The sequence below is a fragment of the Sminthopsis crassicaudata genome, chromosome X (genome assembly GCF_048593235.1).
Source record: "Sminthopsis crassicaudata isolate SCR6 chromosome X, ASM4859323v1, whole genome shotgun sequence".
In the NCBI taxonomy this organism is placed as follows: domain Eukaryota; kingdom Metazoa; phylum Chordata; class Mammalia; order Dasyuromorphia; family Dasyuridae; genus Sminthopsis; species Sminthopsis crassicaudata.
In genome coordinates, this window is record NC_133623.1 from 436,308 (window position 1) to 458,686 (window position 22,379).

General features: G+C 38.1%; 1 protein-coding gene across 21 annotated transcripts in view; it reads right to left on the reverse strand.

Annotated features, from left to right (window-relative positions):
- The window catches only part of LOC141548335 (uncharacterized), a 360,889-nt gene that overhangs the window by 165,425 nt on the left and 173,085 nt on the right, over positions 1-22,379 (reverse strand). For 20 of the 21 annotated variants that reach the window (XR_012483902.1, XR_012483904.1, XR_012483903.1 and 17 more), the window contains one exon: positions 11,547-11,661. The gene's annotated coding sequence lies outside the window, so the exon portion shown is untranslated. Of the gene's footprint in view, positions 1-10,521; positions 10,672-11,546; positions 11,662-22,379 lie in introns of all 21 variants that reach the window. The other variant, XM_074277132.1, reaches the window with a different exon arrangement.

Consider the following 22,379-nt stretch of genomic DNA (forward strand, 5'->3'; position numbering starts at 1 on the left):
CTTGCTCACTCTAGCTTGCTATCTCTGACTTTATCTCTCTCTGTCTCTGCTTTAGTCTCCCTCTCCCTCTCTCCCTATCTGCCTGCCTATCTACCTATTTTTTCTATTTTTCTATGTCTCTCTAGCTCTCTTTTTCTCTCTGTTGTTTTCTCTCACTGACTTTGTCTCTTATTTATTAACTGACTCTTCCCCTCTTTTTCTCACTTTTCTGATTCTCTGAATTTTCTTTATCTTCTCTTTATCTTCCTCTATTTTTCACTCTGACTCTATCTACTTCTCTCTCCTTCCCTCTCTGGCTCTCTCTTTTTCTGTCTGTCTCTTTCTCTGTTTTGCTCTCTCTGTCACACTCTCTCTCTAGTCCTCTGTCTCATTTTTTTTCTCATTCACACTCAATCTCTCTCTCTCACTCTCTCTCTTTCTCTTTCTTGCTCCCTCCCTCCCTCAATTCCTCCCTCTATCCCTATACTAAGCTGAGATCCACATTCAGTGCCCATAGCTTCTCTGCATGCAGATGGCTCTCTGTCACACGTCTATTGGATTTCTTCCATTGATTTTTTCAGAGGGAACCACAGCCTATGGATCATTACCCCTACGGACATGCTCAAGAGGAGACTGGGTTTGGTGTTCGTAAATGACATGGTTTTTCCATTCAAACAAATCACAGAGTCATTTCTAGATTTCAGGCAGGGAAGAGAACAACAGAAAAAAAAAGGTTTCTTTCCATCTTCATTCTAAGGACCACTGCTTGCCATGATTCTTCTTGGCTGCTGAGGAATACACAACCTAGCTTTCCAATTAACCTGGAGAGACCATGTTAGCTGACAATGCTCTGAATCATAAGCTGCTGTTAAACAGGTGATTTTTTTTTAATATTTGAAGGTTGTAGAGAGAACGGCCCTGTCCCCCCCATGCTCCTGTCCTTCTCTGTGTGTGTGTGTGTGTGTGTGTGTGTGTGTGTGTGTGTGTGTGTTTCTGTGTCTTTCTCACTTTCCCTGTCTGTCTGTCTCTTTCTCTCTCTCTGACTCTGTGTCTGAATCCCCAGAATATCATAAATGAGGGGAAAGGACCCATATCTGGAAAATGAGTAAATGCTCACTGATTGGGGGAGGGCTGAATAAGTTATGGTACATGAAAGTAATGAAATGTTATTGTCCTATTAAAAAAAGATCAGCAAACTGGCTGTAGAAAGATATAGAAATATTTATACCAACTGATGCTGAGTGAAACAAGAAGAACCAGGAATATTGTACACAATAGCAGCAAAATGTACCTAGATCTGACTGAAAGACTCAGTTCTTCTCAGTGATTCAGAGTAATCCCAACAGACTTGAGACAGAAAATGCCATCTACACGGAAAAGAACTAAAGAGGCTGAATGAAAATGAACACTCTATGGTCACTTCTTTTTTGCTGTTTTTTTTTTTCTTCCATGGTTTTTCCCTTTTGCTCTGGTTGTTCTATCCCAACAAGCAAGGTGTATTAAACTAAACAAAAGAAAAAAGAAAAATGAAAAAAAGTAATCAACACAAATTAATCATAAATATATAAAAATATTAGTTAAATTAATTGATTAGTAAATTTATTACTTAATAAATCAATGAAATGTATTTTAAATTTTGAAGAGTTGAGTTAATCAATCAATTATTTAACTGATCAATTAATAGATGAATTAATACAAATTTATACCAATATTAATAAAATTAATAAAAATATTCATGGGATTAATTGTTAATTAATATGATTAATTGATAATTACATGTATTAGAAAATACTGAAATGAGTTAATTTTAAAAACAATCCTGGGGGCAGCTAGGTAGTGCAGTGGGTAGAACACCAGTCCTGAAGTCAGGAGAAACTGAGTTCAAATGTGGCCTCAGACACTTCACACTTCCTGGCTGTTTGACCCTGGGCAAATCACTTAACCTCAATTGCCTCAGGGAAAAAATGACAATCCTCTAACAATTTGACTTCTATTTCTAATGTGCCATAGATGAGGCATGAAATCATATGCTTGTGAATCCTTGCTCTTCAGTTTATTACTAAGTTACTCCAACCAGGCATTTAATTTCTATTATCTTTTTCTTCATTTATTGTTAAAAAAAAAAAAAAAAAAAAAAACAGGAGGTGCTACCAGATAACTTCTAGGGTCCCTCTCACCTTAAAATCTGTTATTAGACAATGTCCTCAAAAGCCTGAGTGTTCTCCCTCCCCCCCCACCATTCTTATCTTACTTGGTTATTTTTTACTTTCTTTGGACTTTTCCCCTCTTTCTCACTATTCTTTGATTCTCTCTGTTTCTCTACCTTTGTTTCTTTCCTCATTTTTGACTTTTTAACACTCTCTCTCTCTCTCTGTCTCTCTCTGTCTCTATCTCTCTCTCTCTGTCTCTCTCTCTGTCTGTCTGTCTGTCTCTCTCTCTTTCTCTTTTCAGCTGGATCCCTCTCATTCCTTCCCCCCTCCCCTCCCACCCTCTCTCTTTCTCCCTGTCCCTCCCTTTCTCTCTGTGTGTCTGCCATTGTCTGTCTAATTCTCTTTATCTCTCTGTGGATCTTTCTTACTGTCTCTGTCTCTTTCTTATTTTGTTACTGACTCCATCCCTCTCTTTTTGTCTCTTCTCTCTTTCTATTTCTATGACTAGCTCTTTTTTCTCCTCTTTTTTTCACTCTCTTGCTCTATCTCTGTATGTCTCTCTGGCTCTATCTATCATGATTGTTACTTTCTCTTTCTCTATATTGTGCTGACTCTATTTCATTCTCCTTTTTCAGTCTTTCCTTCTCTGGTTGTCTTTTGCTTGCAGTCTTTCTGGCTCTCTTTCTTTGAGAGAGAGAGAGAGAGAGTCAGAAATGTCAAGCTAAAGCAAGGAAGGAATAGAAATAATCTGAGAAAGAAAGTGTCAAAGAATGAGACAATGAGAAGGACAGAATGAAACAGGTAATTAGAGAAATGGAAAAGAAAGTGAGAGAGGAAAGAGAAAGAAAGCAAGAAAGAAAGAGACAGTGAGAGAGAGTCATTGACAGGGAAATGGAGAGTGAGAAAGAAAAGAGCCAGAGAAACAGAGAGAGAAAGAGAGGAGAGTGGTGTGAAGCAAAGAAGTTACTCAAGCTCTCCCAGTTTCCCTCAACAACCATATGAGACCAAGCCTATGAACAGAGTCTGATGGAATGAAACCAGTCTCCATTTCAAGACAGACTGGGAATTTTAGGTACTCTGGGGAATAGTACTATGGTCGGGTCTAAATATTGTATCAGAATGCTGAAAGAGGAATGAAGCAGAGTAAATATTGAATCATGTACTGAACTTGGTTTGGAAAGACTGTTTATCCAACCCTCTCATTTCACAGATGAGGAAACTGAAACCCCCAGAATTGAATCAATTGAATGCAAGATCAATAGAAAATTATTTCTTATGCAGAATGATCATTGTTTCTTGCCCAAGTCATGGCACGCAGTTCTAGACTGTCTGGTATATATATACAATGACTAAAATGGCTTTAGTGACATGGGGGAGAACAAGCAGATTTCATGAGCATCAAGTTGTGAAGTATCTTAAGAAGACTTTCAAGAGCCAAGTCTTATCATCAATGAAAAATCCTATCATTACTAATTTGGGGAACCAGACTTTCTAACACAGAGGCATCAAATTCAGGACCTAATCTACTTGACAGCATCTCCAAAAAATAAATGGCCTTATCAGCCCAGTATTTCCTTGATAAATTCTTGCACAAAGATATTCTGCTCTTTGGTAAATGAAAATTTGTGAGAAAGCATATTAGACTTGGATAAACAAATCTTGAACAATATCGATGGTTGTTTTTCTAAAGCCTTGTCTCCTTGTGTTGGACACACTCAAAGTTATCTAGGCTGATAAACTCGATCCCTCTTGTTTCATGAGATCCACAAATATAAATCTGGGATTTGTAAATTCCAAGTCTAGAAATCACTTGCTTACCTTCTCTTGGTAAGAAAATCACCAGATATTGAAAGTAAAAAAACTATTGAATTAACAAATTAAACTAAGAGGTGGTTTTATGAAAAAAACCAATAAAATAGATAAACCTTTCGTAAATCTGATCAGAAAAAGGAAAGAGGAAAACCAAATCTTTAGTCTTAAAAATGAAAAGGGGGAACTTTCTACCCATGAAGAGGAAATTAGAGAAATAATAGGAGTTACTTTGCGTAATTTTATGCCAATAAATTTGATAACATAAGTGAAAAGGATGACTACCTCCAAAAATATAGGCTTCCCAGATTAACAGAGGAGGAAATAAACTGCTTAAATTGTCCCATTTCAGAAAAAGAAATAGAACAAGCTATTAATCAACACCATAAGAAAAAATCCCCAGCACCAGATGGATTTACATGTGAATTCTATCAAACATTTGAAGAACAATTAGCCCCAATGTTATATAAACTATTTGAAAAATTAGGAAATGAAGGAGTCCTACCAGACTCCTTTTATGACACAGACATGGTACTGATACCTAAACCAGGTAGGTTGAAAACTGAGAAAGAAAACTATAGACCAATCTCCTTAATGAATATTGATGCTAAAATCTTAAATAAGATGTTAGTAAAAAGACTACAGAAAATCATCCCCAGGATAATACACTATGATTAACTAGGATTTATACCAAGAATGCAGGGCTGATTTAATATTAGGAAAACTATTAGTATAATTGACCATATTAATAATCAAATTAACAAAAAAAATTTGATCATCTCAATAGATGCAGAAAAAGCATTTGATAAAATACAACATCCATTCATACTAAAAATACTCGAGAGTATAGGAATAAATGGACTATTCCTTAAAATAGTCAGGAGCATATATTTAAAACCATTAGTAAGCATCCTATGTAATGGGGATAAACTGGAAACTTTTCCAGTAAGATCAGGAGTGAAACAAGGTTGCCCACTATCAACATTACTATTCAATGTTGTATTAGAAACACTAGCCTCAGCAATAAGAGTCAAAAAAGAGATTAAAAGAATTAGAGTAGGTAATGAGGAAACCAAATTACCACTCTTTGTAGATGATATGATGGTATACATAGAGAACCCCAGAGATTCTAATAAAAAAAGTATTAGGAATGATTCACAATTTTAGCAAAGTTGCTGGATACAAAATAAATCCACATAAATCCTCAGCATTTTTATACATCACCAACAAAATCTAACAGCAAGACATACAAAGAGAAATTCCATTCAAAACAACTGTACAGAGTATAAAATATCTGGGAATCCATCTACCAAAGAAAAGTCAGGAATTATATGAGCAAAATTACAAAACACTTACCACAAAAATAAAGTCAGATTTAAATAATTGGAAAGACATTAAGTGCTCTTGGAGAGGCCAAGAGAATATAATAAAGATGACAATACTCCCTAAACGAATCTATTTATTTAGTGCTATACCAATCAGACTCCCAAGAAACTATTTTAATGACCTAGAAAAAATAACAACAAAATTCATATGGAAGAATAAAAGGTCGAGAATTTCAAGGGAATTAATGAAAAAAAAAAATCAAATGAAGGTGGCCTAGCTGTACCTGACCTAAAACTATATTATAAAGAAGCAGTCACCAAAACCATTTGGTATTGGCTAAGAAATAGATTAGTTGATCAGTGGACTAGGTTAGGTTCACAGGACAAAATAGTGTACAACTATAGCAGTCTAGTGTATGACAAACCCAAAGATCCCAACTTTTGGGATAAAAATTCATTATTTGAAAAAAACTGCTGGTAAAACTGGAAAGTAGTATGGCAGATATTAGATATGGACCCATACTTAACACCATATACCAAGATAAGATCAAAATGGGTCCATGATTTAGGCATAAACAACGAGATCATAAATAAATTAGAGGAACATAGGATAGTTTATCTCTCAGACTTGTAGAGGAGAAAGGAATTTGTGGTCAAAAGATAACTAGAGATCATTATTGATCACAAAATTTTGATTACATCAAAGTAAAAAGCTTTTCTACAAACAAAACTAATGCAAACAAGATTAGAAGGGAAGTAACAAATTGGGAAAATATTTTTGCACTTAAAGGTTCTGATAAAAGCCTCATTTCCAAAATATATAGAGAAGAGACTCTAATTTATAAGAAATCAAACCATTCTCCAATTGATAAATGATCAAAGGATATGAACAGACAATTTTCAGATGATGAAATTGAAAATATTTCCACTCATGTGAAAGAGTGTTCCAAATAACTATTGATCAGAGAACTGCAAATTAAGACAACTATGAGATACCACTACACACCTGTCAAATTGGCTAAGATGACAGGAAAAAATAATGACGAATGTTGGAGGAGATGTGGGAAAACTGGGACACTGATGCATTGTTGGTGGAGTTATGAAAAAATTCAACCATTCTGGAGAGAAATTTGGAACTATGCCCAAGAAGTGATTAGACTGTGCATACCCTTTGATCCAGCAGTGCTACTACTTGGCTTATATCTAAAGGAAATACTAAAGAAGGGAAAGGGACCTTCCTGTGCCAAAATGTTTGTGGCAGCCCTTTGAGTAGTGCCTAGAAACTGGAAAATGAATGGATGTCCATCCATTGGAGAATGGTTGGGTAAATTATGGAATACTATTGTTCTGTAAGAAATGACCAACAGGAAGAATACAGAGAGGCTTTGAGAGACTTACATAAACTGATGCTGAGTGAAATGAGCAGAACTAGGAGATAATTATATACTTCAACAATGATACTTTATGAGGATGTATTCTGATGGAAGTGGATATCTTCAACATAGAGAACAGCTAATCCAATTCCAATTGATCAGTGATGGACAGAATCAGCTACATCCAGAAAAGGAACATGGGGAAATGAGTGTAAACTGTTAGCATTTTTTATTTTTCTCCCCAGATTATTTTTACTTTCTGAATTCAATTCTTCCTTTGCAACAACAACAACAACAACAACAAAATTCGGTTCTGCACATATATATTGTAGCTAGGATATACTATAAGATATTTAATATGTATGGGAATGCCTGCCATCTAGGGGAGGGGGTGTAGGGAAGGAGGGGAAAAAAATCGGAAAAGGGAGTACAAGGGATAATGTTGTAAAAAATTACCTATGCATATGTACTGTCAAAAAATGTTATAATTATAAAATTAATAAAAAACAAAAAACACCAAAAAAGAAGATATCCACTTTCATCAGAATACATCTTCATACAGTATTGTTCTTGAAGTGTATAATGATCTAGTTCTGCTCATTTCACTCAGCATCAGTTCATGTAAGTCTCTCCAAGACTCTCTGCACTCCTCCTGCTGGTCATTTCTTACAGAGTAATAATATTCCATAACAGTCATATACCATAATTTACCCAACCATTCTCCAATTGATGGGCATCCATTCATCTTCCAGTTTCTAGGCACTACACAAAGGGCTGCCAGAAACATTTTGGCACATGCAGGTCCCTTTCCCTTCTTTAGTATTTCCTTTAGATATAAGCCCAGTAGTAGCACTGCTGGATCAAAGGGTATGTACAGTTTGATAACTTCTTGGGCATAATTCCAGATTGCTCTCCAGAATGGTTGAATTTTTTCATAACTCCACCAACAATACATCAGTGTCCCAGTTTTCTCACATCCCCTCCAACATTCATCATTATTTGTTCCTGTCATCTTAGCCAATCTGACAGGTGTGTAATGTTATCTCAGAGTTGTCTTAATTTGCAATTCTCTGATCAATAATGATTTGGAACACTCTTTCATATGAGTGGAAATATTTTCAATTTCATCATCTGAAAATTGTCTGTTCATATCCTTTGATCATTTATCAATTGGAGAATGGCTTGATTTCTTATAAATTAGAGTGAATTTTCTATATATTTTGGAGATCAGACCTATATCAGAACCTTTAACTGTAAAAATGTTTTCCCAATTTCTTACTTCTATTCTAATCTTGTTTGCATTAGTTTTGTCTGTAGAAAAGCTTGTTAATTTGATGTAATCAAAATTTTCCACTTTGTGATCAATAATGATCTCTAGTTCTCCTTTGGTCACAAATTCCTTCCTCCTCCACAAGTCTGAGAGATAAACTATCCTATGTTCCTCTAATTTATTTATGATCTCGTTCTTTATGCCTACATCATGGACCCATTTTGATCTTATCTTAGTATATGGTGTTAAATGTGGGTCCATGCCTAGTTTCTGCCATACTAATTTCCAGTTTTCCCAGCAGTTTTTGTCAAATAATTAATTTTTATCCCAAAAGTTGGGATCTTTGGGTTTGTCATATACTAGATTGCTATTTTTATTCACTATCTTGCCCTGTGAACCTAACCTATTCCACTGATCAACTAGTCTATTTCTTAGCCAATAGCATATGGTTTTGGTACTCTTGCTTTATAATACAGTTCTAGATCAGGTACAGCTAGGCCACCTTCATTTGATTTTTTTTTCATTATGAAGTGCATATCTTCAACATAGAGAAGATCTAATTCAGTTCCAATTGAACAATGATGGACACAATCAGCTATACTCAGGGAAGGAACACTGGGAATTGAGTGTAAACTGTTTGCACTATTGTCTTTCTACCCAGGTTACTTTTACCTTCTGAATCCAATTCTTACCGTGCAACAAGAAACTCGGTTTTACACATATATATTGTATCTAGGATATACCGTAACACATTAAACATGTATGGGATTGCCTGTCATCTAGGGGAGAGGGGAGAGGGAAGGAGGGGAAAATTCAGAAAAGAAGTTAGTACAAGGTATAATGCTGTAAAAAAAAGTACCTATGAATGCCTGCCATCTAGGGGAGGGGGTGGAGGGAAGGAGGAGAAAAATTCGGAACAAAAGAAAGTACAAGGGATAATGTTGTAAAAAAAAATTACCTATGCATATGTACTGTCAAAACAAAGTTATAATTATAAAATTAATAAAAAAGAAGTAAATGCAAAAAAAAAGCAGCAGTTATCATAACCATTTGGAACTGCCTAAGAAATGTAGTGGTAGGACAATGTATCTAACCTGAAATAGGTTGGATAAATAAAAACATAACAACAACAACAAAAAGTACCTAAGCATATGTAATGTCAAAATTATAATTATAAAATTAATTTAAAAATAATATTAACAATAAAAAAAAAAGAAAATTGGCAGAAATCGCTCAAAAATGGCCATGCTCTCTAAAAGCTTGCCTCATGGCCCTCCATGGTGATTTCATGTACAACCAAATGGCAGCATGCATAATGGGCAAGGCTGATTGTTCACTATAAGAAAATGTGTCTTGGAGAGACAATTATAACTGAATAGCACCCATTCCCCAAGCTTGAAACAGAAATATGAAACTGGGCAGTGACAAGAGTCATGCATTTGGAGGTAGAAGACCCTGGTTCATTTACTTTATGTAGCTCATACAACCTGTGTAACCTTGAACACATGTATTAGGCATTTAGTGTGTATCAGGCACCAAGGATAAAAAGACATCAATTAAATAGTCTGTCCTCAAAAAGATTACACGTCACTCTACCTGCTGGATCTCAGCTTCCTTTCGGAAAAATCAGAACAATTTCTGACATAACTCTGAGTATTAAGTATACATATTTAAAAGTCTTAGCTTGACATTTATAGGAATCATTATAGGAAGTATTCTTCCCAAATTCGAAGGAGCTCAGATATATGAATGAATTTCTTAAAAGCTTTTATTGATTAAGCATTCACTCTGCAACAAGCACTGCACTAATCACTGGGGAAAGATGTGGTTACAAGGACCACTGCAAAGGTCGCTGCTAGCTCCTCTGAAGGGCTCAGAATAAGTCCTTGTCAGGATAAGCAAAAGTACTTGCCCGACGTTGGGCGCCCAAATGTAATGTTCTGTTGTCTCCAGAAACTGCCGATCCCTCTCTGGGAGGAGATCTGCTGTCTCAACTTAATCCCAGTCTAGACTCTTCTTCCTCCAGAGAGCCATCCCAACTCTGTCCTAGAGTATACTCACTCCTTGCTCAATGTTGTCTTCATTTATCCTCCCAGAGAATGGGCATGTGAGAACTCAATGGAGCTTGTGAGAAAACACTTTAACCAATGAACTTGCTCCTTTTAAAGGTTGTGTAAACTCCTTTTCATATGTAAACTCCTCCTCAGAAGTTCAAAGGGGTAAACTCCCCTTAAAGGCCTGAACCAAAGGTGTGAACTAGAGAATTGTTAAGTACCGACTTAGCACTTAGTAAGAACTTAACAAAGATCAGAGGGAGAAACTGTGAGATAAAAGTTTCTCATCTCTCCATCATACCCTGTCTTCTTTCCCTCCTCCTATCACAATGATATTTGTTTTCTTTGCCTGACACACTTCAATCTCAGAGAAAATAGTGTCAGGAATCAGCAATGGAGATGAAGTCTTCCCATCCCTCCACCAAACACTAGTTAAACTTGGGTAGTGTCCCACACTTTGTCATTCCATTTGGGGTTTTTCTGGGAAAGACATTGGAATAGTTTCCCATTTCTTTCTGCAGCTCACGTTACAAATGAGGAACCTGAGGCAAAGTGTCTTACTCAGGATCACACAGTTGATGAGTGTCTCAGGCTGGATTTGACCTTGGGAAGATGAGTTTTCCTAGCTCCAAGTCCTGTGTTCTATCCTCTGTACCACTTGGCTGCCACCTTAATTAAGCCATTCTTGACTATTTTCTTATTCCAGGGATACTAGGGATTGAAAATTAAAAAAAAAAAATTAAAGGCTAGGCACTACCTGTTAAATTAACTGTTAAACTTAGTTTGGGAAACTCCTGGACACTTCATTCTCTTTCAAGACTTCTGAGACTTCCTGATTCCAGGCAGGAAAGGGACATCCACAAACAAAACATTTTGTGACCATTGCATTTGGGCAACACTCTGTTGGTGACAGCTGTACCCAAGATCATGGGCCAAATTGGGAAATCGTGAAGTACGAGCAAGTTCTTAATGTTTCAAGAATGTCCATGAACATGACTACTACTGTGAGTCATAGAAACATACACAAATGTTCCTGAAGCCAGACTCGCACCTCTCCAAGCTTGCAAAATGATATTCTGAAAGCACAGATTTCACCATATTTTGCTTTTTGAGTTCAAGAAAAGAGTTTTGACTTTTCTCCAAAGCAATCAAACCTATTTTCTTCTTTCCTGACTCTGAAAAACTCTATGGGATCAAAGAATGCCAGTCATTCTTAACAGTCTCTAGTGGGGAGAAATCATCTTCTGTGTGGCATCCAAACAACTTCCCAATTTTGTTCCTGTATCCCTTTCCAGGTTTGTTCCATGTTACCTTTTTGCATCTACTCTATCTTCTGTCTATCCTGACACACAGAATTGCATTCCCAACTTTCCATCTTCTCTGTCTCCACCTTTGTACAGACTGTCCTCCATGTCTAGAATAGATGCTCTAAACCTTTTAGAATTCCAAGGTGTGTTTTTTTCCCAAAGCCCAACATATTCTAGCATATAATGTGCTCCCCCACCAATCTCCAAATTATTCTGTGATTCCTATGCATGAGGGGATGCATGGAGTCAAGGCTTATAAAGTGATCAAAGAAGACCCACCTTTGATGGGTCCTGGTTTGGTCATCTGAGGCAAGTTGTTCATTCCTTAGTGCTCTACTTCAGGGCTTCTTCTTTTTTTTGTCCACACGTAACCCCTTTTCTCTTTGACATGAACCTGTAAAAGAGATAAATTAGGTATACAAATCAAACATTTGATGATAGTAATTATAATGCCATGACTCCAACATTCAGTTGCAGGAACTTAAGTGGGGTCATGACCCACAGTTTAACAATCTGAGCTCTACACAACTCTCTACCCCGTCTATCCACACAAAGAAAATTTAAGTAGGTAAAGAATGTCCATTATGCAGATTTTTTTTTCTTTTTTTAATTTATTTTTAATATACATTGCTTTATGAATTGCTTTATTTTGGGAGAGAAAATCAGAGCAAAAAGGAAAAACCATGGGAAAGAGGGAAAAAAAACAGAAAATAGAAATGAATATAGCATGTGTTGACTTACATTTAATATCATACTTCTTTTTCTAAGTGCAGATGGCACTTTCTGTCCAAAGTTTATCAGGATTACTATGAATCATTAAATCCCTGAGAAGAACCAAATCTTTTATAATTGATCATCACACATTCCATTACTGGGTTCAATATATTATTCTTTCACTCAGCATCAGTTTATGTAAATCTCTCCAAATCTTTCTAAAATCAGCTTGTTCATGATTTCTAAGAGAACAATCATATTCCGTAACCCACATATACCACAACTTGCTCAGCCATGGTTGCTTGTTCCCAAGGATAACTATAGTCTGGGCATAATAAATATTTGTGCCCACTGTGGCACAGTCTTATGATCTCCTCAAAAGGAGCATGCTTGTGTAGTCCCCATATAATTCTCTGCAAACCTCATCAGCATTTCCTTACCCAACTGTCTTATCATTATTCTTGTAACTGCATTTTCTCCAATGGTTCTCATGACAGCTCTTTGCAGACGTCCCACAAATTCAGCAAAGGGTTCATTGGGACCTTGCTCTATTTTTGTGAAGGCTTCCCTTGGATCTTTCCCTGGGAGGGTGCCCCATGCTTTTATTGCAACAGTAGCAATTTGTTCCTTTGCTGCTATGGGGTAATTAGTCTGTGTTGAATTGTCTGCATACTGACCTTCACCTCTTAGTTGGTCAAAAGTGATTTGTATATTAACTCCATTTTGCCTATTGCATTGGGCTTGAATCCTGCATAATTCACTATATTCAAAAAGCCACAACAAGTTTTGTCCTAGTTCTAAACACGTCCTAACTATAGATTTCCAATCACTAGGGGTTAAAATTTCACAAGCCATATTCTCTAGAAACATCTTAACAAAGGACAATGTAGCCCCATAAAGAGTGCAACCCTTTTTCAAATCCTTAATCAAAAAGATTACACGTCACTCTACCTGCTGGATCTCAGCTTCCTTTCGGAAAAATCAGAACAATTTCTGACATAACTCTGAGTATTAAGTATACATATTTAAAAGTCTTAGCTTGACATTTATAGGAATCATTATAGGAAGTATTCTTCCCAAATTCGAAGGAGCTCAGATATATGAATGAATTTCTTAAAAGCTTTTATTGATTAAGCATTCACTCTGCAACAAGCACTGCCCTAACCACTGGGGAAAGATGTGGTTACAAGGACCACTGCAAAGGTCGCTGCTATCTTCTCCTTTCTTGACCTGAAAAGTCAAGCTCTTCAATCACATTTATTGAATCAGATATAAGCTGCCCTTCTTTGTTATCCTTAACCAGTGCCTTTTGTAATCTTGTCATAGGCTGCTTCATAGGTAGTGCTGTTTCTATTACTGCCTCTCCCCCTCCTCCTTCTCCCTCCACCCATGAAGGGTAATTGAGGGGGGAGGGTCATGAGATGGGGAATGCCCTAATGGATTCTGCTGTGAAACACTACACTTAGAATTGTACTTTACTCCATTCTCCTCTGATTCTTCATCCTTTTCTCCTAGTTTATCTGGATCCTCCTCCTCCTGCTCTTTCTTCTTTTTCCTTATTCTATAACTTATATAATTTCCTAAAGCCAATTATATTAAATTATATGTATAAAGTGCTTCTTTGGAAATTGTGTCAGGTCCATTATCATTGTAGTATTCAGATGGTTGCTCTCCTACTAATTTCCACTCCTCTAGATCTAATTCTTTTTCCTTAGAGAACCAAGGACATCTGTATTGTAATGTTTCTAAAAGTTCAATGATCTGCTCCCAAGTTACACTCAAACCTTGGCTTTTCATAAATTTAACCAAGCTTTCTACAAATTTTCCTTGTGTTGGAGAAAGCTCCTTTCTAAACATTTGTCCCATTTTAACTGGAATACTACTTTAGTCCTTTGTAAAGTTTCCTTCTTGTACTCACCCTAATTTCACAGATGTAGGTTCTTGGTCCCATGATCAGGCACCAAAATGTAATATTCTCTTTGATTCAGCTTTTTTTGGGGGGGTCCCTAGGAGCAGCCTTTGTTTCAGTTCAGTAATCACCACAAGTGCAGCCAGGTGTTAAAAGTCCAAATCCTTTATTGTTTCCTTCAAAGGCCTCTCTCCTTCACTTGGGGCTTGACTAGTTTTCTGTTGGCCTTCAGGAGTTTTGATTTCAGTGGAGAAGTGAAGGAGGAGAGCCTTCCACCAAGGTGGTGTGAGATGAAGTGAATGAATAGTGCAAGGGTTTGTGCTCCAGACTCGAACCACCACAAAGGAAGACTATGGAATGAATCTGTCTCAGCCTGCAAGAGCTTCTAGTGCACTTCTCTTCTCTGGCTCTGAGAGCTTCCCCTCTGTGGCTCTCAGTCCCTGCTTATATATGCTCCACACTGAGTATACACCAATCATTATATCACTAGGAAACCATTATTTGTTATAGGATTAAATCGATGCTAAACTAGATTTAACCGTTGTCTCCTCAATTCCACTTAGTATCTTGCTTCAAACTCTGGCTCATAACAATATCCCTTGGCCATTCCTCAACTGGGGAATGACTTGTATTCTTATAAATTTGACACTGTTATTTACATATTTCAGAAATGCTACATTTATCAGAACACTGATCATAAGGATTTTTTCCCAGCTTTGTATTGTAATGCTGGGGAAATTGGGGCAAGATAGAGATTAGAGAGTTTTTAATATTTTGTTAATTGGAGAATATAATTGACTGGACAGGACTCCCATCTCAAAGTATCCAGTGGCAAATGTGAGACTCCCAAGTCTTTTATATGACTTTGAAACAAAGAAGAAAAGAGCAGGAAGTTTTCAGAACCATTTGGTTCTGGCAGGATGAGGGAGGCTATACTAGGAATCCAGAGTCCTGGTATCTGAATAATATCTGAATAGTATTGTATTAGAAATGCTAACTTTGGCAATTAGAGTTGAGAAAGAGATTAAAAGAATTAGAATAGGTAATGAGGAAACCAAATTATCACTCTTTGCAGATGATAGAATGGTGTACTTAGAGAATCTCAGAGATTCTAATAGAAGGTTATTAGAAATAATCCACAACTTTAGCAAAGTTGCAGGATACAAAAAAATTCACATAGATCATGAGCATTTTTATATATCACTAACAAAATCCAAGAGCAAGAGATACAAAGAGAAATTCCATTTAAAATAAGGAGACAAACCATGAAGGAGATATTAAAGACTTTGGATGTTATTCCCGACTAGTCTTGTGGTGATTATTCTGCTGAAAAGAAAGTCCGTTTGGAGGACCTCCAGAGAGCTACCAGAACATTACAAATAACAATAACAAGCTAGTGTTTGATGAACCCAAAGGCTCCAGCTTGTGGGATAAGAATTCACTGTTTCACAAAAACTGCTGGGAAAGTAGGAAATTAGTATGGCAGAAAATAGGCATTCACTCATACATAATACCTTACACAAAGATAAGATCAAGATAAGTTCATGATCTAGGCATGAAGAATTAGATTATAAATAAATTAGAAGGACATAGGATAGTTTACCTCTCAGACTTGTGGAGGAGGAAAGAATTTGTGACCAAAGAAGAAATAAAGATCATTATTGAACACAAAATAGGAAATTTTGATTATATTAAATCAAATTGTTTTTTATAAACAAAACTAATGCAGGGAAGATTAGAAGGGAAGTAATACACTGGGAAAACATTTTCTCAGTCAAAGATTCTAATAAAGACCTCATTTCCAAAATATATAGATAATTGCCTCAAATTTATAAGAGATCAAGCCATTCTCCATATGATAAATGGTCAAAGGATACGAACAGACAATTTTCAGATAAAGAAAATGAAACGATTTCTAGTGACATGAAAAGGTGCTCCAAATTATTATTGATCAGACAAATGCAAATTGAGACAACTCTGAGAGACCACTACACACCTCTCAGATTGGCTGACAGGAAAAGACAATGAATGCTGGAGGGATTGTGGGAAAACTGAGATACTGATACATCGTTGATGGAATTGTGAAGGGATACAACCATTCTGGAGAGCAATTTGGAACTATGCTCAAAAAGTTATCCAACTGTGCATACCCTTTGACCCAGCAGTGTTACTCCTGAGCTTATTTCCCAAAGAGATATTAAAGAAGTGAAAGAGACCTGTATGTGCAAAAATGTTTGTGGCAGCCCTTTTTGTAGTGGCTAGAAATATATTTCCCATGATTGTACATGTATAGCCTGTATTGGTTGGCTGCTTGGAGGGGGAGGAGTGAAAAATTTGGAACTGACAATGAATGTTGAAAAGTGTCTTTATGTTGAGGTGTGGAAATAACAGGGAGAGATCCCCTCTGCTCACAGAGGCAGGTCCAAATGTGAAAGAATTCTAGAACCCTGAAATCTGTGGCAAAGACAAAGTTTTATTGTTCACTAAGGAGCTCTCTCATGTGGAATTTAGCAGACTGTGTAAACAGACCCCTGTTTTATGTGTAAATCTGGAGCTGTGGGACACTTTGAGCTGATTATCAGACCAAGATCTCCAATTGCATGATGCTGCTTAAGTTGGGAAGGACTTGTCTGGGAAAGTATGCTTTTCCCCAGACTTTTCAGTGTCTGAGACACCAAATCTAGTTTTAGGGTTCGCTCCCATCATTTCCCCGCTCAAGCAGTCCCCCCAAATTCATCTGGGGTAAAGGGGCAAAGGTCTAATTCTTCTGTAATGGCTTCAAGCTGACAAGGGTTGTAGAGATATCCCTAAGTTCACTGGGGGTTCAGGGCAAGAGGGGAAGTATGAGATCTGAAGACAGCAACATTAGCATCCAAGGGGTGTTGTGTGTCCCAATCAGTCGTCCCATGATCTCCAGGTTGAAGGAGCCGTTGAAAATTCGTAGCTTGGAGCCTAGAGGAAAACAATCTCAAGAACAGTTTGAAAATGCAGGAGCCTGATAAGAGTAACAACAATAATAATTGGGAGTGGAGTTAGTAGAGTAGTTAGTAGAGATCACAGCCAGGGATCCCACCCAGAGGAAGACTGGGGGGGTGTAAGGAGTCTCCCCCAAATGTCTTGCATCCAACCAGCTTTCCCTATGATGCTTTGGCAGGTGGTTCATTGGCCCAGTAAGGTTGGAAAGTCTTTCTGTTCTAAGTATTCCGACCAGGGAACTATCTTTGCTGTGCCTCTCTTTAAGAACCAAAGAACTTTTTGCCAAAATCCTGGCTTCAGTCTCCTTGAAGGGGTGGGGGCTGTGCCTGAGGTTCTAGCAGTATATACAGTGAAAGGAGCACTTAAGTGGCCCAGAGTGCAAGATCCATAGTGCTTGAAAGGTGTTAAGCAATGGGTGGAGAGAATTACTGGTGGGGGAGGGTCCCAGTCAGAGGCATTCCTCTTCACTGGAACCTTGGAAACATTGAAGTAGAAGGGAGATTTTACTTTACAGAGAAAAGTATATCCCTTTGGCGCACAGATGCTGCCTGAGGTCAGGTTCTGGAGCAGCCTCCTGGTTGCCTGTCCCCAAGGATGACTGGAGTTACATGACATTCTATCAGTCACAATGTTGGTTTTCAGGAGCTTATGAAGAAGCCTCAAGGAAGGTGCTGTAGAAGCATCATGGCTGAGTTTGCCAGGATAATCCTGGAATGGATAGCCTACAGTTACTCTGTGGGGAGGTCCATAGTCATAGGTGCATCTCGCCTGAGACCCACCGATGCAGCTAGTACAAGTTGCCGAGGTGAAATTGCGGCAGGCTCCAGAGAGGTCACACTCCCTGGCCCCCACAGTATTGGTGGTACAAGTCAGTGTCCCCACATCAGGTATGTAAACATGGCCATTATGGGCCACGGTGACAACTACTGCCTCTGTGTGGTGGTGATGTGTAAAGATGAGATCTTTCCCAGCAAGAAAACAGGGGACAGTCGGGTCAGAGTAGTTCCCCTGGGGGGTCGCTAGGACAAAGGGAGTGGCGTCCAGGGAGGAGACAGTGACATGTGGGAATGGGACCTTTGCCAAAAATGCATAAGGCCGCCTCTGTGGGCCACCTTGGGGGTGTTGATGGCACAGCCAACAATCCTGCCCCCCCCATTGCCCACAGAGTTCCCTAGTCTGCCCAGGAAGTCGTCTCCCCACTGGCGAGGGCTCACAGAGGAAGACCAGGAAAGCTGCAGACAGAGTATTAGGAGTAGAGTGCTCATGGTGAGAAAGGAAGCAAGCAGATTCTAGTGAGAGAGAGAGAAACAGACGATTTCACCCTTCTTTCTCCAGAGTTTTGTCAGGGTTCTTGTGGAAGAGAAACTTCAGCTCGGGCTTACAGGAATATCCTGAGGTATCTGAAAGAGAGATAATGCGCAGTATTTTTAATCCTAGAAACATGAGTCCAGCTGGGGGCCCCTTCCAGTTTGACTGATGCTGGAGTGGTCACAAGGACCTCTTATGGGCCTTTCCACCTACACATACAGGGTCAGACCCCTGAGGCTTCCAGGTCCCCAGGATTTGCAGGAGAGGCGGCCTGAGCATGAGCAGCTTTAGGAAGATGCTCGTTTGCATATTCAGAAAGGGCCTTCTGAACTGCTCAGAGCTGGGTGGCAAACTGAGTGGCCAGGTGCTATTCTGGATCTACAAGAATGTCAGTGGTTAGAAAAGGCTGTCCATGCGGGAGTTCAAAGGGCTCAGCTTAATGTTCTTCCAAGGGGCACTTCGGACTCTAAGAAGTCCTAATGGGAGATTCTTTATCCGTTCCTCTCCGGTCTCTAAGCACACTGTAGTGAGGACTCCCTTGGGAGTCTGCTTCATTTTCTCCACCTTCCCAGAAGCCTGAGGACACCAAGCAGAGTGGAGGAGGTAGGTGATTTGGAGTGTTTTGGCTACAGCCCAGTTTACCTGAGAAGTAAAGGCCGGCCCACTGTCCCTCTGGAAGGAGCTAGGTAGGCTAAAACGAGCTTTGATCTCTTTCAGTAAGCATTTTGATACCTCCTGAGCCTTCTCAGTCCTGGAAGGAAAAGCTTCTACCAACCGGGATGATACAGGAACAGCAAAGGGCAAAACCATCTTTCAAAGTGTCCATCTAGACCTCCAGAGTCACTTCCAGCTCTAAATAGTGATCCCGGCATCTTTTCCCACTCTACATCCAATGATCTTCTCTAACTTAATCCACTAAAACTAAGAAGGCCTCAGTTTATATATCTGTAAAATGAAGCACATGACATTCAGAGTGCAGTCTCTCTTTTAAGGTCCCTGAGGCAAAGAGATTATAATTCACTTCAACAAATGTCCATGGATCCAATCCCTATATCCCTGTTACTATTGTGTCAGGTGTGGTGGCAAAGAAGCTCTGCCCCTTCTGGAATCATATAACATGAAAAGGCAGGCTGGAGATTAAAAGACATATAGGAGGGGGAGTTCAAGCACTAAAAAAAAAAACTAAACTGAAAAAATTAATAATTAAACATCAATCACATTGATTTAATTGTCAGTGAAACTGACAATCAATTTATTACATTTATCATTAATTAAACTGATAGAGCGATATATTAATTACTAAATCAATACAAATCTAATAAATTAATAAACTAATAAACTCTGTTTAAAGTAATAGAAATTAATTAATAGCAAATGGATGGAGTTAATTAATTAATAAAATAGAGGAAGATATTAATACAGGTGATAATCAATTAATTATTAATTAAATTATTAAAAATAAACAAACTGAAAACCAAATCCTCAAACAATGTGACTTCCACTCCAATGGGCCCTGGATGAGGCATAAGAACACATACATTTGAATTCTCCTGACTCAGCCATTGACTACCAAGTAAATTAATTGATAAAATTGATGAATTAATGCTAAAATTAATAATAAATTGATACATCTATTTAATTATTAATAAAATAATTAACTGATTGGTAAAAATTTAAGGAATTAATAAATGAATGAAATTTATTCAAATTAGTTAAGAATTTATTTGAGTATTTAATAAACTAATAAGAATATTAACAAAAGTAACATTATATGTTAATTAAGTCAATTATACACTAAAGAAGAAAATAATAGAAAAAACATCCACAAATAATATGACTCTCTTTGGCTCTCTTACTCTCTTTTTCTCTGATTCTTCCTCTGTTTTTCACTTTCTTTAAGTCTGGCTCTCTATTTTTCTGTTTTTCTGTCCCTCCCTCTGCCTCTATCTATGATGTCTCCTTCTCTCTCTTTTTCTAAATTTCTCTATGGTTCCCTGACTTTGTTTCATTCCTGCTTCTCTCTTCCCCTTTCTCCCCTCTCTTCCCCCCATCTCTCCTCCCTTCTCTCTCTCTCTCATATATTTATTTTTTTGTCTCTATTTTTATCTGTCTCTCTGGCTGTCTCTGTCTCTTTTTATCTCTTTCTCTTAGAGAGACTCTGCCAGCAACAAAGAGTTGTGTCTCATACATTCTCTTCTACCAAAGCTTGAATTTAATAGAGAGAGAAAGAGAGAGAGAGAGAGAGAGAGAGAGAGAGAGAGAGAGAGAGAGAGAGAGCGAGAGAGAGAATTTCTCCCTGCTTTTGTTTAATATCCAAGTCTGTGAATTACACTAAATATCAAAAATTGAGTGACTATCTCCATCCAATGGCCATAATATATAACAACAGCTAAATTAAATTGTGAATATATACATTTATTTAATTCACACCTGGAAAAATGAATTACAATTTCTCTCTCTCTCTCTCCCTCTCTCCTTTCTTTCTGTGTCTCTCTCTTTGTGTACTGCCTCTTTCTCTGCTTCTCTTGGACAATATCTTTTCCTTTGTCTCACTGTCTGTCTGTCTCTGTCCCTTTATCTAAGCTCTCTTAGTTGCTCTCTCTTTCTCACTCACACTCACTCTTTCCTCCACCAGCAGCCCCACCACTCTCTCACTCCGTTTTCTATGTTTCTCTCTGTTCCTCTATCTCTGTTTCTTTCACTCGGACACTTTTTGGCTCTCTCACTGTCTCTTTGACATTCTCTTTTCCGGATTCTCTCTCTTGTGCTCACTCTAGCTTGCTATGTCTCTGACTTTGTCTCTCTCTTTCTCAAGCTCCAGCTCACTCGCCCTCTCTCTGTCTCTCTATCTGTCTCCTATCTATCTATCTCTATATATTTGTCTGTTTTTCTGTGTCTCTTAATCTTTCTCTCTGTGTGGTTCTATCTCACTGGCTTTGTCTGTCTCTTTTATTTTTTATGTGTTGACTCTTCATCTCTTTCTCTCTCTATTTTTCTTCCTCTTTTTTTCAGTCTTTCTCTCTGTCTCTCTCTCTGTCTCTGTCTCTCTCTCTCTCTCTCTGTCTCTCTCTCTCTCACACACACACACACACACACACACACACACACACACACACACACACACTCTGTTTTTTTTCTCTCACTCTCTTTGTTTTTCTATCCCTGACCTTCTGTTTCTCATTCTTTTTCTCACTCATACTCAACCTTTTCTTCTATCCCCCCTCTCTCCCTCCCTCCCCCTCTTTCTCTCCTTCCTTCCCTCCCTCATTGTTTTGGTCTCATTCTTGCAGACAAATAGACAGTCAGATGTACAGAGAAGAAAAGCCTGAAACGAGACAGAGAAAGAGAGAAAGAAATTGAGACAGAGAAAGAAAAGTGAGAAAAAGAGTGAGAGAGGAGGGAAGGAGGAAGGGAGGGAAGGAGGGGGGAAAGCATGAGAATAAGTGAAAAAGAGACAGAGAGAGCCAGAAAATAGAGAGAGAAAAACAGAAATATAGAGTCACTCAGGGAGAGAAACTAAAAGATATTGTCTGAAAAAAATAGAGAAAGAGGCAGAAAGAAAGTTAAAGAGGAGGGAGAGAAAGTAGTAAAGAGAGAGAGAAATAAAGAGAAAAAGAATATGAAAGACACAGAAACAGATACAGAGAGATAAAATGATGAATAGACAGAGTTACATAGAATAGAAATAGAATGACAGAGAGAGACAGACATACAAAGAGACCGTGAGAGAAAAGATACTATCTGAGAAAAATATAGAAAGAGACAGAGAAAGAGAATGAATGCCAGAGCGAGGCAAAATGAGAGAGAAGGAGAAAAAGGAAGTGAAGAAAGTGCCAGAGGGAGAAAGAGAAAGCTAGACAGGAAGAGACAGTGAATAAGAGAAAAAGAAGCAAAGAGGGTCAGAGAAACTGAGAGAAATAGGAGAGAAAGAAAGCAACAGAGTCAGAGAGAAAGAGACAGACACAGACAGTCAGAGAGAGCGCCAGAGAGAGAGAGCTAGAATGAAAAGGAGAGGAAGGAAGGAGAATCAGAGAAAAGAGAGAGAGAAAGAGACAGACAGATGGACAGAGGTTCAGTGATCCAAGGCAATCCCGAAAGACTTTGAACAGAAAATGACATCTGCATCCAGAAAAAGACTTAAGGAGACTGAATGAAAATCAACACATACTATGTTCACTTCTATTTCCTGTTTTTGGTTTTTTTTT